At 41.6% G+C, this 21,758-nt stretch overlaps 1 long non-coding RNA gene across 2 annotated transcripts; it reads left to right on the forward strand.

The window, feature by feature from the left end:
* The first annotated feature begins 388 nt into the window (after positions 1 to 388).
* LOC116277069 (uncharacterized) lies at positions 389 to 20,928 on the forward strand. Of its 2 annotated transcripts, none has more exons than XR_004186533.2 (3): positions 389 to 611; positions 10,845 to 10,936; positions 20,868 to 20,928. It is a non-coding gene; the product is annotated as an uncharacterized lncRNA (long non-coding RNA). The 2 variants fall into 2 exon arrangements; XR_012067222.1 differs by lacking the exon at positions 20,868 to 20,928 and adding an exon at positions 15,901 to 16,033.
* The last annotated feature ends 830 nt before the right edge of the window (positions 20,929 to 21,758 follow it).

Below are 21,758 nucleotides of genomic sequence, written 5' to 3' on the forward strand. Positions count from 1 at the left end.
CCCCACGGCCCCGCCTCCTCGGCGCGGAGATCCCGCTCCTCAGGCCGCCGCCGCGCCCTCTCCCTCCGGAAGCGCATTCCTCCCGGGCTGCGTCAGCTGCGCCGGCCGCGGGGGAGGGGCTGGAGGAGGGGCGACGCCGGGCGGCGGGGATGGGGAGGGCCGCGCGCCCCGACAAAGAGCGCGCGGGCCCAGGCGACCCCTTCCGTGGCAGCGGAGGGAGGCTGGGACAAGGCTCTGCGCCCCCGCGCGCCGCGGTGTCCCCCAGCCAGGGAATTCGAGGCCCCCAGCTCCTGCTCCGCCTGTCGTGGTGCTGCTTCCCCACAGTCGCATGTCTCCCCGGCCCCCCGTCCGTCCGCTTACCCCAGACTGGCCGGTTTCACACCCTGCCTGCGGGGAGCCCCTTGCCTTCGGCGGCTACAGACAGTTAGTCACCACCCTGTAAGGCTTCGTGGGGCCAAAAACGCTTTCCTTTTGAAAGGAGGGTAGCTAAGCCCGATACTGTTTTTCTGGAGTCATGGTCTGCTTGACTCCTGTCTTGAAGAAAAGGGAAGACTTGGGGAGGAGATGGGCGCCAGCAAAGATGGAGACGAGAAAAGTTTCAGAGAAAACTGGTGAGTTAGAGAGCTGCTTTTGCTAGATCATCAGGAGGTCCATTTATGAGGAGCCGGGATGAGAAGGAAAGGTTTCATCCTTAATAACAGTTTCTGCTTATCCTCGCTTTGTTTTAGTAGGTGGACTTGGGGGCTGGAGAAGGGACATTTAAGAGAAGGGAAACATTTCATTATGAGCGTGGCTGGGCACATTTGGGTATGACGGTAGAAACCAGTGCCAAGCGACATCAAAACGCAACCCGGTAACTCAGTGCGGTGATGGCAAGCTGCCATCCTGTTAGCACAAAATGAGTTGCCACGTGGTGAGCTGTAGCACCCTATGGGACTAGAACGCGAGTCATGAGATTTGTCAAACTGAGATGCAGTGTTTCACTCTGGGGCGACTGGAAGCCGCGATGCCCACTGGGTGCCAATCTTAAATAAGAGAAGAGGAAATAGAACTCTCCCACCTATGGACGGTTTGCACGTTGCTGGCCAGCAAAGTCAAAACTATTGGTTAGTCTCTGAAGACGTCTAAAGAAACGAGGATGGTTTTTCCCACTTAATGGATGACCAAGGCCAAGAGACTAAATGATCTTTCTATATTAATAACCCAATGATGCAGCGGACAGGAGACCCATTCTTACTTTTAGAGGGATTGGTTATACCACTTTTCACAATGACTCAGCACTGGCCTGGTCTCAGCAAAGATTAGAGTTCTAAAGGTAAAATATAATTTATCTATGCTTGATTTGCATGACATTTCCCAGAACTTTCCTCCCTGTGTGATTTGAGGATTCCATCTTTGCTACTGGAACATTACAACATCCACATTTGCACAGCACTAAGCTAAATTAGTTCAAGGGCACTTTAATCATCTCTCTAATCCCAGTGTCAAACACTGTTCCAGGTCACATAACAGAGGCTCAGCTGATATTCGAGAGACAAATAAAGGGTCCCTTTGCTCGCTCTGGGGCCACACCAGACCATTTGGCCAAACTGAAGTGTGAGTAGCAATTTACGTACAGAAGTCACAAGCTTTGAGGAAACAGGAAATTAAAGAACAGGTCCTCTAGGAGGAGCAGTAATTGGTCAGGATGGTGACTCGCCCTGTCATTTTATATCAATATTAACCAGTGGACAGTTAGCTAACTGTAAAATGTATGATCACCCCAAACAAAGGTTGGTCAGTCTCACCATGTTAAACAGGAATTCCTAGTAGGTTGGAATAGTGAAGGTCATGTTGCTAAATCATGTCCTGATAGGTATCTATCTTGAATTAAAGGCAAATCGTACTTTACCTCCACTCTTGCCCAGTTATAAATTATCTTCTGCCATTTCTTAAATTATAATGTCAAATAATTAAAATTTTGCCTTTTCTTTAGTTTTGGCATACTGCAACATGCTCTTCAAAATGTATCTTTCTTCACCTACGGTTTTTCAAAGTAAAGTCTCAGAGTTGCTCACCAGCAGAGACTTTACGGGATGGCCAGGTTCATTTTGCTGCAGAAAAATGTGTTACAGATGGGGGCTACAGCTCAGTTGTGACAGCAATCTGGATCCGGGCAAGAGACCAAGCAGCACTCAGAGGATTGGAGAACTCAGGTTTATTACACTACCAGGCCCAGGAAAGTTAACACTTCAAACTCTGGACCCCTTCTGTAGGTTTACACAGGCTTTTATAGGCTGCCAGCTTATACTTTGCAACATCATATGCAAATAAGGTATAACAAAAGTTGACGAATTAGGAACAAGCTTTGTAGAAATGGACCAATCAGGAGTGAAGGAAATAACCAGTCAGGATGAGCTCAGGGAACAAATAGAATTTTAGGTGTAAGTTCCACTTTCCTAGAATAAGCCATTTCCGAGGCAAAAAGTGAGATAGAGCCTCTGGGCCAGGGAACCGGATGGTGTTGGCAGGAGAGTAGTGGCCCTGCTTGGGGGCCCTGCCATTTTTTTTTAATGGGGCTTCGCAACTCAATTTCAATCCATGTTTAATTCTCATTTCTACTTACAATTAAGGAATACGTTTACACAAATGAAAGGAACCGCTAACATTTAGTCAAGCACAGAAGAGGATAAAGGCTTCTCTAGAAACCAGAGTATCTCTTTCAGACAATGGGATCACAGTTGGGTCACTGATTTAGATCTAGTATGTCACATTTAATTATGTGATTGTGGAAGACAGGATTGGGAGTGGGAGAGAGTCAATGTTACTTCGGAGTGGAGCGATGTCTCTCTTGTAGTTTGAGCACTCTCAGGACTCAGCCTATCAAATACTGCCCTATCCAGTAATCCACAATTCATCCCCTGACAACTTGAAGCCTTTTCAATCTTTTGACAATGGATACAACCCTAAACAGTGTAACATTCTACACGCAAATAGTTTAGCACACATTTACTTATAAATAATTTCCCAAGTGCGATAATCGTATCTCTTGGGCCAGACCGTATGGGGTTACAGCAAAGGATAAATACCTCCATTGTGCGAACAGAAGTAGACCCAAGACCGAAATGTTTTGGTCTTGACAATGGCTGGTGTGTTTCATACCAGATCAGTTTTAAATAAGCAGGGCGACTTTGTATCCCAGTATGCCCATGATAGCCCCAGCCTGTCTGTTGTCCAAACACAATTATTAATAGCCCCCGTTTTTATTCTCAAAAGTACATCCTGATATAGATGATAGATTATACGGTCACCCTGTGAATAAAAGTGTCCAGATCACGAGGAACAGGAAAAGTAATTATCGCAATCCAAAGTAATTATCGTCAGTCAGGTCCCAGGTTTATAGGTGCAATAGGCAACAGGAAAGATGTGTGAGAAAGATGCCCTAGAAAAGATTTCCTAGGAGATTTAATGAAAGAAGATCCTTGCAAGTAGTGTGGCGGATCAACAGACTGGGTCTTAAATACCATTGTGTCTGTGATGGCTTCTGGAGCTGACTGACGCAGTGGCTGGGGAAGGCCTCAGCTACTTTTCTAAGAACTGTTTCTACATGGTGATCTGGATATATTTTCCTCATGTGCCACCTCCAGGTACTCAGAATGTAACACCTCCTTTAAACAAAGAAAAAAAATGAACAGATAAGGTTAGAAGGAAAAGGGGTCTCTGATGCTGCCCTGGAACACTAATGTGGACAAGCTTCTGAATCATAAATAACCCCACTCCTTTTATGAAGACACTTCACTCCATCTATTAAAATGTGAATCTGTGTGCCCTGGGTTTAAAAACAAACAAACAAAATAGCCCTGGGAATTACTGACATTTTGAAAAACAAGAAAGTGTGAGACAGTCCTTCCAGTTCCTCCTTTTTCTGTCTCCAAATATGCAAATAATCTAATAATGCAAAGAAACTGTAAGTTCGTGTATTTTGCAACGGTCTATTTTTGGCTTGGGGGCTTTGATTTAGTGAGTGTTTCTCAGTGCCCCGTTACAGTCGCCAGAGGGACCATGAGAAATTCAGCTCCCCAGGAGGGAGGGGCAAGCAACTGTGTGTGGTAGGTGGCTGTGTCTTGGACCAGCCGGTCCAGGGCTTTAGTTAGGATTTTATTCATTTGCTTATTTAAAAGTAAGGTGGAAAAGTGTCAGGACAGTCTGTCCTTATAGCTTATGGCTAGCCATTGGGTCTTTCCCTTTTCTAGGTAGCTCAGAGTTTCTGGGTTAGGGCTTTGAATACGGGTCGTGGGTGAGTAAGGCTGTCTCAACTGTGCTGCTTCCTGTTTTCCATAGATAGCGTCCTGGGTTTTTTCTTGCTCAGTCCACGGAGTTCTGCCTCCTCTGGGCATGAGCATTCCCTGCCAGCTTTCAGATGCTGAACATTTTTAAGAGCCCAGAGGGAACAGTGTTTTCAGGCAGCTCTTTTCAGACACTGAGTTTCTTCAGCTGGAGAAGGGAATGTGCCTTCCCAAAAAAGAATGAAGAATATGCCAAATATAAACAGTCCAATCACGCCGGAGTTTTTTTGGGAACCAGGGTTGCTCAGTACAGGAAATGATGGTGCTACTAGTGAGTGATGGCTAGGGACCATAAGACAGTAATATTTCTGTCCTCATTTAATTGCTTTTGAGTATCTTGAGAAAATTTAGCAATCTGAATTAGGAGCAGCTTAATTTTAGGCCAGATTCATTCAGAAGTCAGTCAGCTATGTTAACGGAAAAGTTTGTGTGTTTGGTAAGTAATATAGCCCTCCTCCCCCACATTAATCTCATAACATATTGTCCAAAATTGAGTTCTTGCCGTGTGCTCATGTATAGGAAACCCTGAGTCCCTGAACCCCCAAAACTATAGACAAAATTTCACTTATACATATAGATCTGCAATTCTGCAGGTAATTCTGGTTTTAGTGGGATCTTAATCCTCAAAAAGTAAGAATCACTATTTTAGTAACTTACAGTGAAAAAGAATATGAAAACAAATATATGTATGTTCATGTAAGAATGAATTTTTAAGCACAGATAAGATCCATCCCTTTTATAAGCCTAAACAAATTTTTTGTTTTTGTGGTGGTCTGGTATCTTGACTTGTACATTAGCTACTCCTATCTGAAACAATTCTTTAAACATCAGATAAACCTCCAATATTTTGTGATAACAAGATTTCCCCTGCAGTGTTATATAACCTGTAGGAAGTAGAACAGAGAAAGCACAGTCCTTTGGGATCAACCACACGACTAAAGAGTGTGCTGTTTGTGCTTGCTATTCAAGGTAAAACAAACTTCAAAGAGAAACCGGAACATTTTATTTCAAATTTCCAGCTTACATACTAGGAATTTAATGCCTTCAAATTATACCTAAAAATCACCCTGCTTAAAACCTGTTGTCAATTTTTAATTAGATTGAGAACAATGTTATATTAATTGTAACTATACTTCCCAGAACACTTCATTTAGCATTCAGAGTAGCCAGCCCCGTGCTGCTGCTGCTTTGGAACTTCTGCATCACTGGTGGCTGGTGTCATAGGCTTTCTGGGCTATGCTCACAAGAATTCCCTATTTATAACTGCTTATGACAGCCACATGCCTAAAATGTCACCTACACTGTTTTTCTCATAGTCAGAACATTGAAATTTCACCAGGAGGGAGAAGATATTTGCAAAAGATGAATCTGATTAAAGGACTGTTCTCCGAAACATGCAGAGAACTCTTAAAATTTAGCAATAAGAAAACAAACAACCCGATTGAAAAAAATGGGCCAAAGACCTTAACAGACACCTCACCAAAGGAGATATAAGAAATTTAAAAAAGCATACAAAGAGATGCTTTACATCATATGTCATTAGGGAATTGCAAAATAAAACAATGAGATACCACAACACAAATACTAGAATGTCCACTTTGGGAGCACTGACACCACCAAATGTTGGTGAAGCTGTGGAGCAACAGGAACTCTCATTCACTGCTGGTGGGAATCCGAAATAGTTCAGCCACTTTGGAAGAGAGTTTGGCAGTTTCTTACAAAATTAAGCATACTCTTCCCATATGTTCTAGCAAGCACCCTCCTTGGTGATTGACCCTCCTCCAAAAGGAGTTGAAAAATGTCCACCCAAAAAATTGCACACAGATGTTTAGAATGACTTAGTCATAACTGCCAAAAGCTGAAAGCAACCAAGATGTCGATCAGTAAGTGAAGGAACAAATAAACCATGGTACATTCAGTGCTGAAAAGAAATAAGCTATCAAGCTATGATAAGACATGGAGGAAACTTAAATGAATATTACTAAGTGCAAGAAGCCAATCTAGAAAGGCTACATGCTGTATGATTCTAACTGACATTCAGGAAAAGGCAAAATTGATTAAATGAATTCTAACACGTGCATGGAATGAAATAACCAGCAGCGTTAAAGGAGAATGAGTGAAAGCTAACGCTCTAATCTGTTCTTACAAACAATGATCAGTACATATGTGTAAACTAAAAAAAAAATGTGCAGTATATTGTATGTATGTATGTATATGCAATATAATGTATATGTGCAGTCAAACTAATAACTCTGCATAATAAAACTGAAAAAGAAATTTAAAATAACAATAATAAAAAATAAACAAAAGCATTTTGCAAACATTCTTTAAAAAAGAAAAAAAGAAAGAATGAGTTAGACCTGAATGTATTTTATGGAAAGATAGTTGATAGTTATTATGTGTACATAATGACCAGGCTGAAGAACACATCTTCCCTCCCTCCAAAACATAAGCCTTTAATACCAGAAGGCTATTTCTGAAAATAAGTATCTACCTCAAAATAAACCCTCCTTTCCAAGACAGTAAACTGACGTTTCTAGGAAAGGATTCGTTCTTCCAAAGACCTTGGCTTTTAGAGTGAAGCAAACCTAGTGCAGACTTTCCTTCTTTAAGAAGCAGTTGTGTGTCAGTCAGAGACGGTAGTCAGTCCTAGACAGTACAGAGGAGACCCACTAATTTATAGGTAAATCTCTGTGGATTGCTAACATTATGGAAAACAGAATTAGTATCAAAAGCAGATCAGTGTCTGGGAGAGTGAATCAGAAAAAAAAAAAGAAAAACACAGAAGAAATAAATGACAACATGAACAAGATAATTTACATGAACTCAAGATGGAAACCATTTGTCTACAGATTTGACAGATGGGTGAACAGTGACAGTGCAAACCCAATGACAAATGCCAGTGTGGAAATGGCACGCCTGCAGACCCCACTACAGTGCTCTAGAAGAATCAAGAAGGTCCTTGTGTTTAAACTGCATAGATAAGTTATCATTCACTTGAATCTAGCCTCTTACAAATCCCATTCATGCACCTGCAAATCTAATTTCAAGAATCATCCTTTACATCTTTGGTACCACATCAATGTTCTGTCTGCCTTTTCTTGTATTTCCGCCCCCCTCTCCTGCCCTCCTGAGCAGAAGTCAGCTGGGGAAGGAGACAGAACAGCAGCAGCTGCTTTCTGCAAAGTTTTGGGATTGAATATGCCATTTTTAGAACGTGAGGACGACCCCAAAAGCCCTCTGGTGGAGCTGTTTCCAGGGCAGAAAAGTCTTTCCCTGCCTGTGGTATTTTGCAAAACAGCTGACGTAGCGTAGCATAGAAGCTTGCACTTTGAGGTCAACAAACCTGGAACCTCACCGCGTCTCTGAGCCTTCGCTTTTTCACCTGTTACCTGGAGTTAGTAACGACCTTCCTCTCAGGGTGTTTATGGACGATGAAGTAGATGAGACTATACATATGACGGGAGAGTCCCATGAAGTACTATCAGTAACCAAAGCAGCAGTGCGGGTGCCTCGTTTCCCTCCCTTCCTCTAAAAGGCCTTCCAAGACCACAGGTGAGCACCGGCTTGCAGGCCCGCTGGCTTGGTTGGCGAGCCGACACCCTGGGCTGCTGCTTTGTCCCGAGCGCCTTACTGTCTTTGTCGTGTGATCTCCTGAGGGGCTGGTCAGATGCTTCTAAGAATAATGTGTAAAGTACTAATCGCTTCAGAGCAATGGGAAAAGTTCAGAGAGGAGCCACAGGGAAGATGAAAGGGCAGGGGCCTAAAAAACAAAGGGAAATGCAAATGAAAACTACAACGAAGTATCACCTCACACCAGTCAGAATGGCCAGCATTCAAAAGCCCACCAACAATAAATGCTGGAGGGGGTGTGGAGAAAAGCGAGCCCTCCTACACTGTTGGTGGGAAGGCAGTTTGCTGCAGCTGTGATGGAGAACAGTATGGAGATTCCTCAAAAGACTGAAAATAGACTTACTCTATGACCCAGCAACCCCACTTCTGGGCATACATCCTGAGGGGACCTTAATTCAGAAAAATGCATGCACCCCAATGTTCATAGCAGCACTATTTACAGTAGCCAAGACATGAATATAACCTAAATGTCCATCAATAGAAGACTGGATAAAGAAGTTGTGGTATATTTATACAATGGAATACTATTCAGCCATAAACAAGAATAAAATAATGCACCAACATGGATAGACCTGGAGATCATCATTCTAAATGAAGTAAGCCAGAAAGAGAAGGACAAATACCATGTGAATACCATATCTGGAATCTACAAAAGTGACACATGCAAACTTACTTACAAAACAGAAAAAGACTCACAGAAAACAAACTTATGGTACCAGTGGGGGAAGGGGGTGAAAAGGGATAAATTGGGAGTTCAAGATTTGCAGATACAAACTAACATATATAAAATAGGTAAACAAGTTCATCCTGTACAGCACAGGGAACTATATTCAATATCTTGTAGTAACTTATGGTGAAAAAGAATATGAAAATGAATGACTTAAGTATTATGCTGTACACCAGAAATTGACACAACATTACAAACTGACTATACTTCAGTAAAAAAATATATATACAGAGAACCAAAAAAAAAAAAAACAAAACCCCACAACTGAAGGGAAAAACCAGAGCAAGTAGGATGGTGGAACCAGGAAAAGGAAAAGCTGGTTACGACCGATAACAGCCTTCAAGTGCCCCTGGGCTATTATGTAAAGTAGAACCATTCAGCCCTGTTCTCTTTGGCACTCAGAATTTATCTGCCACCGTGCACCTGGGGACCCACACCCTGCTGACCAAACTGGGCCCAGGAGGAGCAGGGCTTAAAGAGATTAGATCTGAATAAAATCCAGAAGCCAAAAAAGTAGGAGAGAGGAGAGAAAAGGGACTGCTTCAAACCCGGCCTAAGGGTGATCTTTGCAGCTTAGAGGCAGACTGTGCCAGGAGGAATTTGGCCCCAGAGCTATCAGAGGTCACTGGTTGGTGTTCACAGTTTAACTGTACAGTTTTCATTAGTTGTATCAACTGGAGTAGAACCGAGAGCAGTTGGCACCTTGGCTAAGGGGTGAGCGGGGCTCCTGCAGGCGCGGTCCAGGACTGCGTCAGTGCCTGGCCCCGCCAGGCCTGCAAGTTCTCTTTTGTCATTGAACACAGTCATTTGAATAAAAGGCAAAAAAAAAAAAAACCGCTTACTTTCGTATAGAAAAAAATCTCCCACCTCTAGGGGGAAAAAGTCAGCTTCTGGTGGTGGTGAGGAGAATGAGGTCTCAAAGCCACAGCTCAGAGACAGAACATGGAAGTTGGCAAGAAATGAAATATCTGGGTGCAGCACTGGTGTGTGGGTGTGGGTGTAGGTGGGTGGGTGGGTGGAAGTTCTACAGAGAAGCAGTAAAAGTGAGTGCGCCAGAGGAGAATGATTCAAGTGAGAGGGAACGCTTCAGGGATGGCTGAACGGCTGGTGATTTTGTGTGTCTGTGTGCGGAAAACACCCTCCACGTGACGAAAATGAAGTGCTTCAGTCCTGCTGGAATAGCCAGACCATCTCAGACACAGTCCATTGCAGTCCTGTGGTCCAAGTGGAGTACCAGGGTGGGGGGAGGTCCAGCTCTTCTGAGACTCCACAGTGGAGAAGCGTAGTGTACATCCAGCCCTTGGATTCTGGTTAAATAAGATGAAGAATCATGGAGTAGGAATTAGTCATTGAGGTTGTGGAATCATCTACATCTCTGGGGATCTTTACAAACAGGCTCTATGCTTCTTTGCCTCTGAGCAGTTTAAGTAATTCATGCTTGATTCATACATTTCTGATCCTTCCCTTTACTTCGAGATTTTCAGAGTTTGGGGTGCTCTTTGCCTTGGGCTCTTAAGGAGGAAATTGGAGCTAGCATGAGGCTGGCAGAGCAGAAAGCAGCTTTTTTTCCCCAGATGTTACACTTAAGACAAGTCCAAACATCAAGAAACACTTAATTATAAACATTAAGAAACACCTACTTGGGGCTGTGGGGATAGTGCAGTGGTAGAGCACGTGCTTAGAGTCTTGGGTTCGATCCCCTGTACCTCCATTAAAAATAAATACAAAATAAATAAATAGCCCTAATTACCTCCCCCTCCCCCCCAAAAAACACTTAGTGATATTATTATCATAAAAGATGACATGGATTCAAGACTGAGACCACAGCCTTTAGGGGAGGATAACTAATCTAAGAGACAGCCTGCAGTGTAAATTAGAGCGACCATCTTAACCCTGTTGAAAGTCTTGCAGCTGCTAAATCATGATGTTATGCAAAAATAGGTGGGAAGCAAACAGCTTTTGCTGCTAATGCCATTTTGATTAGATTCTGATGCTACCTGTGTTGAGTTGGATGTCTGGACTTGTATTTTGAAATGTTGAACTTCCTGTAATTCACTGAAGAAAATAAATTCCCTTTCCTTTTCGTTTTCCTTTTTTTTTTTCTTTCCTGTAATCGTAATGTCACTAGTAAAATAAGACAATACTGCCTCTATCCGCAGGTGGACTTGCAGTTTGGTTTTGAGTTTGCTGCCTTACCAGTGAGGAATGCAAAGAACTTTCAACTCCAAATTTCATTACAAAAGCTCTTCTTGTGAGTAGTGATTTCCTAGTAAATATCCATATGCAATTTCAAACTTTTCCCGCTTATTAGTCCACAGCGATTCTAGTTCTTTCTAAAAGTATCCAAAACCTTGTATGGGTCTTATTGTGGTTCACTTGGAAAGTGCAAGTTTCAGTATTATTCTAGGTTTCTTCTTAGAGAGCATCTGGTAATGTTTTCTTTCACAGACTAGAAATAGGTACGAATAACCCTTGTCTTTCCCCATTTAGGAGACTGGGAAGATGTGAGAGTCAAACAGAAAGGGGAGGGGATTTGTCCTAAGAGGGGGGCACAGAGCACGTGAGGCATTCCAGAGAGAGGAGGTGAAAGGGACTGGCAGACCTGAGCCGGCCAGAGTGAAACAGCTGGAAGGTCATGGCGCTGTCTCTGCAGGAAAGGGCTGGGCAGTGAGCTCTCTGAGACTGCTCAGACTTGAAGTCTGTGGTTTCGACTTTAGAACTACCTCCCACCAGACCCATGGCCTCATCATCACCGTGGGGCTGAGACAGAGGGCTGTCTCCATCCAGGCTGGAAGCAGACATCACACGGGCGCCCCTGTACAGACGGAAAGGCAGAATCCAGCACATCTGTAAGGTGTCCTTGGTGATTTCCTTCTGGGAGGGGACTCTGGAATTAATTAGAGGTGTTGAGGAATTTGTTCCCAGGCCCGGGAGAGGACTGTCCCCCAAATTTTCAAACCAGAAATGATCTTTAGGACACCAACTTTCATTTCTTCTTTGGACTTATATGTGTATGTACACATGTAAGTATACTTATATGTATATATACATACACACACACACGGAGGCAAAACATAAGCTTAATTTAATCCAAAAGAATTGATCAGATAGTCTGATTTATTCAGCTTGAAACAAAAATACCTTTTAACAGCCATCCATGCCATTGTGAAGTACATGCCTTTAAAATCTTGGTAGAGCTTCTTGGAGTACCTAAACTTGCTTGTGATTAGCCAGATTTCCTGATCATTTCAAAGCCTCTGTGAAGAAGATTTTTTTAAATGTAGAGGTTCTGATATATTGTGAATACTATAAATGCCAAGTCTTTTCATTATATTCCTTCTGATATAATGGAGAGGAAATATCTTCCAAAAATCTTGGGAAAAAAATAGAAGTAAATATGAACAAATTGAATTTTTATTTCTAAGAATCATCTTTTAAAAATAGTGAGAGAACATTAACTACCTGGGGTTGAAGTGCTTTTCATTTCGTGATTTTGTCATTTAGAATTTGAAGCATATTTAAAAGACAGAAAGAGTGCAGTGAACGTCCCTCCTCTCACCCCCGGAGTTAACAGTTACCAGGCCTCTCCTGCCTCTGATTCACCCATCCCTGGTCTTCCTTTTTTGGAAGTTTATTTGGAAGCAAAACCCAGTCACTGAGAACCCATCTCATACACATTCTTTGGTGTAAATTTTTAAAGATATGGGTATTTTCTTGTACAGTCACAATGCCATTATTACTCTCAATAAAAGCAACATTTTTTTCCCTTAATATTATCTCATGCTCAAACCATAATCAGATTTCCCAGGTTGGCTGCAAAAAAAGGTGCATTTTTTACAGTTGGTTTGTTCGAATGAGATCCCCCAAATGCCCTTCATCACCTGCGGTTACTCTGTCCTGCAAGTCTTTTACAATCTATAGTAGTAATTCCTCTCCATTTTTTCCCCTCTAGTTACCAGCTTACTGAAAAAGTTAGGCCAGTTATCCTGTAGCAATATTTATTTTTTAGGTATATTGGTTAAAGTTTAAATAGTAGTATAGTGCCACCTACACTACTTGGTACTTCACTAAATAAATAATTGAAGCCCTCAGAGTATCTATTTCACTCCAGTTTACAAATGAAATAAAATAGAATAGGCCTCTTGTGAATTTGCCAGATTTATCTACACTTTCCCCTTATAAATAAGTTTCTTTTTAAGGGAGCTATAGAGAAATAAATGATACTTTATGATTATCATTAGGTTTTAGAAAATGTTCCTATTTTGGTGGACCGGCAGGTTAAACAGTGAGTGGACTAGGCTGTAATCACTGTAGTCATCATTCTTGCTTTACTATTATTAATGCTTTTGATGGTGGCTCTCATTTCTCTAACCCAGAGTAGATGTTAGGAGTTTGCTAAGCACTTTTCGTATACCATCTCCAAAATCTGCAAGGGAGGAGGTCATTTTACAGAATTTTGTAGAATGATCTTTAAACATTTATTTTCATTGAAATATAATTCATTTACAATTTTGGGTTGGTTTCAGGTGTACAGCAAAGTGATTCAGTTATACATATACATATATTTTTATATTCTTTTCCACTATAGCTTATTACAAGATAATGAATATAGTTTCCTGTGTTATATGGTAGGTCCTTGTTGTTTATTTTATATTTAGCGGTGTGTATCTGCTAATTCCAAATTCCTAATTTATCCCTCCTCCCACTCCTTTCCCCTTTGGTAACCATAGTTTGTTATCTATGTCTTTGAGTCTATTTCCAGTTTGCAAATAAGTTCATTTGTATTTTTTTTAGATTCCACATGTAAGTGATGTATGATATTTGTCTTTCTCTGTTTGACTTACTTGACTTATGACAATCTCTAGATCCATCCATGTTGCTGCAAATGGCATTATTTTATTCTTTTTTATGGCTGAGTAGTATTCCTTTGTGTATATACACTACATCTTCTTTATCCAGTCATCTGTCAATGGACATTTAGTTTGCTTCCATGTCTTGGCTACTGTAAATAGGGCTGCTATGAACATTGGGATGCATATACTTTCTCAAATTAGAGTTTCCTCCAGATATATGCCCCAGAGTAGGATTGCTGGATCATATGGTAAGTCTATTTTCAGTTTTTAAGGAATATCCATACTGTTTTTCATAATGGCTGCACTAAACTACATTCTCACCAACAGTGTGGGAGGGTTCACTTTTCTTCACACCGTCTCCAGCATTTATTATTTGTAATGATGGCCATTCTGACTGATGTGAAGTGATACCTCATTGTAGTTTTGATCTGCATTTCTCTAATAATTAGTGATGTTGAGCATCTTTTCATGTGCCTGTCGGCCATCTGAATGTCTTCTTTGGAGAAATGTCTATTGAGGTCTTCTGCCCATTTTTTTTTATTGGGTTGCTTTTTTTTTTTTTTTGATATTAAGCTGTATGAGCTGTTTGTATATTTTGGAAATTGATCCCCTGAGAATTTTATGGAAAGATTTCAGCCCGGACTTGTGTAACTGAACGCTTGTAATCTTAACAACTTCATGTCCCCTACCTGCATGTGTTTTGTTATTGTTCACTTGGACTGCTTTTTCAGGTTATCCCATTAATGCTTCTTTCCCCCTAATCCAGTTGTTTTAGAGGCTAAAACTGTCTTCTTCCCAGCTCTATACCACGACTCTTACCTACCCACTCTGTGATCACGAAGCTGATGTTGTGACCATTAGACAGTGCCAGCTCAGCTAGTGGAGGGTGATCAGTCTTAACGATATTTTCATTGTTTAGACAGCCCAATGTTCAATGTATCAATTTTTCTTCTCTCTGAATTGACGAACTTTGGCTTTTTATTTGACTGTCACGTCTTTTTTCTCCACGAGCTTATTTCTGTTGGAGGCTTTGCATGGAAGTTTTCTTGGTGTGTCTTATACAACAGAGATATTACCTTTCGGATGCTTTTCAGTATTGTAGCTTTCCATGTCTCAGTGAACGATAAAATTACATTTACATTAGGATTTCTCATCTGATATAAATAATCTACAGAAAGTGTTTTAAGTATTTATTACTACAATAAAGACTACTATATGGAGTCATATTAATGTTTATTATTGGATATAGTTGGATGTCAACTGAAATTTGACATAAATCTGGATTCTGAGAGCTTCCTTTTCCCCTGGTATTTTTAGACATGCCTCAACTGCTGTTTGCATGAGGCCACTTTCCTTCATGGTTTTGAGGATATTACTCAGGGTGAGAGTCATCAAACAAACCTTGGAGATGTTTGTCATCTTCCAGTTTAGGCTTTCTGTTTATTTGATTTCAGCTCGTGTCAGGTTCAGTTAAATCCCATGAGCAAGGAGACATCACCCTATCCCCTGTCAGCACCACGGTGTAATCACTTAGATGCTCTCTGAGTGTCTTCAAACGTTGCTGGAGGCTGCTGATGGCATCTCTGTGACTCAGCTGCACTTTCTGTAGGCGAATATATTCTATATGAATGGTCCTGATGGGGAGCATTTCAGGGCAGCACCAGCGCCTTCCTCAGCTCCACTGGGACCTTACTCAAGCCACTTCTAAAGCCAAATGGATGATACCACCAATGGAGTAATGACACAGCTATTGAATATGTTCTTTGTCCATGTTTTCTCGGTTTAATTTAGCTGGGCAAGACAGCCAGAGCTGTTTCACTTCTGAGTGACATTCTGGGGTTATCCTTATACTGAGCAAAACAGAAAGGTGGGCTGAGTTCAGAAGGCACAGGCCTCTGGTGTGGCTCAGGGATTACCTCAGGCTGGTCACTAAAACATCATGAAAAAAACTGGAGTTGATGGACATATCGCCCAAGGAGCAATTCCGCTGCCCAAAGAGCTAGGGAGAAAAAGGACTCACAAGGGACTCAGCCACGAATACCTGAGATGCCTTTCTACAGATCTTTCTTGTGTCTCTTCACCCCTGTTCCTAGCACAAGCCAGGAACAGGCACTTCTAAGGGGCTACCAGCTCAGTGGCCACAATATGTGAGGCAAGCACTTTATCTGCATGATTTCACTCGATTTTTCACAACGACCACAAGTACTAGGGTCCCCATTTTAAAAATGATGAAAAAAAGCAGTAGTACTCTGATGTCCACAAACTGTTAATGTCCTCACTGGAGTTAGAACAGAAATTGAGAGTTAGCATTTAGAGTGTTTGTAGCGCATTACTAAGATATTTCTACTGTATTTTTCAACAGTGTCGGTCCAAAATAGATTGGAAATAGCCAGAAAGGAAAAAGGAAGGAAGGAAGAGAGAGAGAGACTGATCTTTCCCATAAACAGCTTGAGAAATATGGGCTTAGACATTTAATAATTAGTCCAAAGTTGCACATCAGGTAAGTGTGAGAACCAAGACTTACATCCTCTCTTGGCTTCAAAGCCCTTGCTCTGTGTTTAGAATGACCCTCACTATCTCCCAGTTGGATGATGATGAATAAAGAAAGAAACAAACCAGCAATCTGATGATAATTTGTCACTATTCTTAGGCAATTCAGGGACTCAAATTTCAGAACTTGGGGGATTGGAGTAAGAAGAGGAGATTTCACAGCAAAGCCAAGACTCTGGCTCCTCTGTTGTCACCACCACCATCATCTTGTTGTCCGTAGTCCGTGTGCTTAATGTGAATTATCCTGAAAACCCAGGACAACTCGGGGAGACAGGTACTCTTTGGCTATGCAGCAGCAGAGCCAGGATGCAAAGGGGACGCAGCTGACACCAAAGCCTGGGCATTTAACCATTTTTCCGCCCTTTCCCACGCATAACACATGCAGATTCACGAGGATGTCTAGGGCGGCACTAGGGCTTATTTGTGAAAAATGGGGACTGGGGGTTGAGACTAACTGGGTTTGAATTTAGTTCAAGAGCTGTGTAATCTTAGACATGTTTCTTAACCTTTCTGTGCTTCAATTACCATGTCTGTAAAATGGAGATTTTTTTTTTGAGACCTGCCTCAAAAGTTTATGGTAAGAATTAAATTTTCAGAAATGCATAATGCTTAGCACAGAGTGTTCAAGAAATTGTTGCTATTGGTAATACTATTAAAATTATATGTCAGTACTTTTCAGGTTAACACAAGAGTTTAAAAATGTAGTATTGTAGTTTGTGGATTTTGACGTCTAACATGCCATACAGAAGCAAAATTCACCTAGTACATCCTTTCCATTTGCTAGGATGACATGATCTTTAATTTAGGTTTCTCATTTGACTAAATTGCTGCTCTTTTAAATATTTCCGTTCTAAGAATGGATGCTGCAGAAACCAGCACCTGCAACACTGCCCAGCGTTTAGTAGGTGCTCAGTGAATATCCATGGAGCAAATGCATCTTATTGGAGAACTTGCTCCTGGCTAGTAATCTTCCTTTCAATCACATTTAAGCCTGCCTTTTAAACTATGTATCCTTAAAAGAAAAGTGAACCTTCACTGTTTTTCCACTAAAAAACTGTATCATGGAGGGGAGGGTACAGCTCAGTGGTAGAGTGCGTGTTTAGCATGCACAAGGTCCTGGGTTCCATCCCCAGCACCTCCGCCGAAAAATAAATAAATGAACCTAACTACCCCCACTCCCCCCCAAAAATTAGCAAAAAATGTAAATAAATAAATAAACTTTTAAAAGCTGTATCATGCCACTTTATGTATTTCTCTGCATTAAGCAGAAAAGAGCAGCCCCAGGCTGCAGGCCTGGGTGTCTTCTGGAGGTGAGTGGCCCGCTGCTTTCCGGGGCCAACTTCCTGCCTCGGGGACGGGAGTGCCAGGTGCACAGTCCCATCCAGCCTCTGAGTCACGGTGACATCGGTCTGAGTCAGGCTCCCGGCACTGGACCGGCCTGTCAGATCCCGCCCGGACCTGCTCCACAGTCCGCACTGGAGAGGAGGGGAGCGGCTCCTGGGGTAGGAGTGCCTCGCTGCTGCTCAGAGGCTCCCTGGTGCCCTCCCCGATGGCCTCCTCCGGCAACTCTGCAGCCCTCCCAGCCTCTACCGCCCCTTCTGCCCCAGCTGTTCATTGACCGACCTCTCCCCACCTCCTTGCAGGGATTCCAGACTCTCAGCAGTGCCTCTCTTCTGGCTTCACTGGGTTTTTGGGGGTTATAAACTTAAGAAAGACATTGATGTTTGAGTAAACCAAATGTATTATTCCCATTGACATAATATGACTGTGCGACTCCACAAATCTTTGGCCCATAAATTCCTCATCTTTGAAATGATAGGTTTGAACTCATGTTTCTGACACTGGTATCTGATGCCCTGAGAATCTGATTTTCTTGGTCCAGGTGAGGCCTGGGAATCTAGAGTCTTAAAAACTCCCATGTCCAGTGTAGTTTGGTGCAGCCATTATGGAAAAAAGTATGAGGATTCCTTAAAACATTGAAAGTAGACTTGCCCTATGATCCAGATTCTATGATCCACTCCTGGGCATATATCTGGAGGAAAGTAATTCAGCAATGTACACGCACCCCGATGTTCACAGCAACACTATTCACAATAGCCAAAACATGGAAGCAACATAAATGTCCATTGACAGATGACTGGATAAAGGAGTTGTGGTATATTTACACAATGGAATACTACTCAGCCATAAAAAATAAAATAAAGCCATTTGCAGCAATGTGGATGGACCTGGAGATCATCATATTAAGTGAAGTAAATCAGAAAGAGGAAGACAAATACCATATGATATCACTTATATGTGGAATCCTTAAAAAAAAAAAAGGACACAAATGAACTTGTTTACAAAACAGGGACAGACTCATAGACATAGAAAACAAACTTATGGTTACCAGGGGGAAAGGGGATGGAAAGGATAAATTGGGAGTTTGAGATTTGCAGATACCAATTCTAATTACTGTACATAAAATAGATAAACAACAAGGTCCTACTGTATAGCACAGGGAACTATATTTAATAGCTTGTACCTATATTCAATGCCTATAGTGGAAAAGAATATGATGATGAATATACATATAAATGTATAAAAGAATCACTGTGCTGTGCCCCACAAATTAACACAATGTTGTAAATCAAGTATAATCAATCAAAAAAAAAAAAGAAAACAAGAAAAAGAAAAAGATAATCTCCCTATGTCATTTAGATGGGCAGCCACATTTGCCCATCATTGGACTAGATTATTTCCAAGGCCTTTCTAATGCTAAAATTCTGTGAATCAAGATTTTATTTTTCAATCAAGTGCTTTTGAGTCAGAAAAGGAATTTACTAACTATATAGGTTTAGATGGATGACAAAAAGGTACAAATATTCTCATAATTTTATTTATGGCAAAAATGAAATGTTTATATATATATTCAAACCAGGTTCACCTGGGCCACTGCAGAACAGTTTGTGTTTAAGCATGACATGTCTAAGTATGAAATGTTATCCTGAAAAATTCCACACTGAACGGAAGTCCCAGGTCAGAGCCCAGCGCTCCGTGGCCTCTCACCACTTGACAGGTCCAGGGTCCTGGGAGAGAACGTGGTGGAGTCACTGGGTCAGCAGGATTTGAGTCCTCCCAGGCCATTTGCAGCCACAGCCACAGCCAAGTTCATTGTGAGCAGCAGCACTTCCTGCCTTGCTTGTGAGCTATGAGCTGTGTCAGGAAATAGTTTGTCCAAATCAAGTTTGTGGGCTGAGCCCTTTGCTGAGAAAGCTGCATTATCTATGGCATCAGTGACAAGGCCAAAAGCAAGAAATATACATGAATTGGTTCCCTCAGAAGTATGCAGAAGAAGGCAGGGAGGCCAGGTGTTTCCTTCCTAAGTGACAGGGGGCCTGGGAACAATGGGTGGGAGGAACGACTTTGAAAGATCCACTCAGCCTGCTTTCTCAGTGCCCAGGGATTCTGTGAAGTCCTGTGAGGGCACTGTGCCCCTGGATTCTAGAACAGATCATGGCGTATAATTGATGCTCAATAAACATTAAACAAATACATGGATCAGACAGTTATGATAATCTGAAGGCTGCTATCTGTAGAGAGCTATCTTCGGAAAAACCCTACTAATTATAAACTAAAAAAAGGCAGAGATTGGGTCTTATTCACTTTATCGGGCTTGGCAATGTTATCAGTAAACACTTGTTGAAATGAGTTGGCCAAGAGCTCTTCTATTTGGGGGAAAAAGTAAGGTAACATGGGAGCTGGTGGTGAAGGTTACAGAAGTCCATGTGGATATCACAAACCCAGCATTTCTCAAACAATCATTTACTTGATTCATTGATGGCACATGAGTAAACAAAATGGCACCTAACTGTCAATGGCAATACTTACTGCATAAGAGAAACAGCATTCTTTGAGGTAATGGGTTTATGGACATGAATATGACAGCTCTGTGGACAAAACACTGAGTGATTTATCACAGTGAAAAACTGAATTGCCCTAATTCAACAGGGAATGTCTAAATTATGAGGTGTTCATGCACTTATACTTTCAATTAAAATCACGTTTTCAGAAACAGTGAAAAAACATTTACTGTCATGGAGACATTTATATATGTTAAATCAAAAGGCAAGGGTAGCAGAAACTGTTGATTCCTACCCATTCTGTCTCCCTCCTCCCTCCTAACAACACTATTTAAAAAAGAAAATTATTGAAGCGTAGTTGATTTACACTGGTAGTTTCAGGTGTACAGCAAAGTGATCCAGTTATACATATACATGCATATATATTTTTTTCTTTTCTGATTCTTTTCCATTATATGTTATTATGAAAAATGGAATATAGTTCCCTGGGCTCTACAGTAAGTCCTTGTTGTTCATCTATTTTATGTACAGTAGTGTGTATGTGTTAATCCCCAACCCCTAATTTATCCCTCCTTGTCCTTTCCCCTTTGGTAATCATAGTTTGTTTTCTATGTCTGTGAGTCTGGTTTTGGTCTGTAAATAGAATTTGTATATATTTTTTTAGATTCCACATATAAGTGGCATGATATTTGTCTTTCTCTGTCTCTTACTTCACTTGGTATGACAATCTCCAGGTCTGTCCATGTTGCTGCAAATGGCATTATTTCATTCTTTTTTATGGCCGAGTAGTATTCCATTGTATAAATATACCACATCTTTATCCAGGCATCTGTTGATGGACATTTAAGTTGTCTCCATGTGTTGGCTATTGTAAATAGTGCTACTGTGAACAGTGGGGTGCACAACACCATTTTGTTGGTATTTCTCTTCTCTGCAGGGCTGTGTGCTTCAGGGAGCTGGCTGGCCCTGCAGAACCAATCGTCAGTGGTCATGACGCCCCCTTGCCAGTGGTAGGTTGCGGCACATGGGTCTGAACATGACGTGATGTTTGCACGTGGATGCCACCACACAGCCAGGCTGGGCTGAGCTGACACCCAGGAGAAGACAGGAAAATGGAAAGGCCTAGATTTGGGGCAGAGGGTGGGGGTGCTGATCTGCTGGTCCATCAACCTTAGTGTCATCCCTGTAGGTCAGTGGCCAAAAGTCTGTTCACCAAATGCCTGCCCACTGTAATTCCCCATGTGGCCAGTTTGCTGAATTTACTCACTTATTTTAGCTATCTAGATTTAGTTGACTGATTTTCACTTGATCTTCATAATAGCACTTAAGGAACATTAAATTTGCCTCAGTCCCAGTTCCTTGTTGCTGTAACTTGAGACTGACTTTTAGTGAATTGTCCTGCTTAAGAAGTCACCTTGTTGCTGGACTTAGGTGAGGCGAGTCAATTATCTCTTTTTATTTAAGCCAAATGAATGCTGAGTCCTGGTTTGCTCTTACTTGCAACTAAAAGTGCACAAATAGTTGTAGGTTGAGGGAGAGACAGAGGGAGAGAGAATCATGTCTCACTTGTTTCTGGGTTGTAGGAATGCAAGTGTGGCTGATTCGTGCATTGATTATAGCAATCTGCACTTTTCTATATTTTTCAATTTTAAAAATAATGGACATGTGTTGCTACAATGAATAAATTGGCAAATTATTCTTTTAAAATATTTTTTGTCCAACTATTTTATTATTAAAAATTGTTTTTAATTTGGGTGGCAGGTAATTGGGTTTATTTATTTATCAATTTATTTATTAATGGGGGTACTGGGAAATGAACCCAGGACCT

The sequence above is a fragment of the Vicugna pacos genome, chromosome 35 (assembly GCF_048564905.1).
Source record: "Vicugna pacos chromosome 35, VicPac4, whole genome shotgun sequence".
Classification (NCBI taxonomy): Eukaryota; Metazoa; Chordata; class Mammalia; order Artiodactyla; family Camelidae; genus Vicugna; species Vicugna pacos.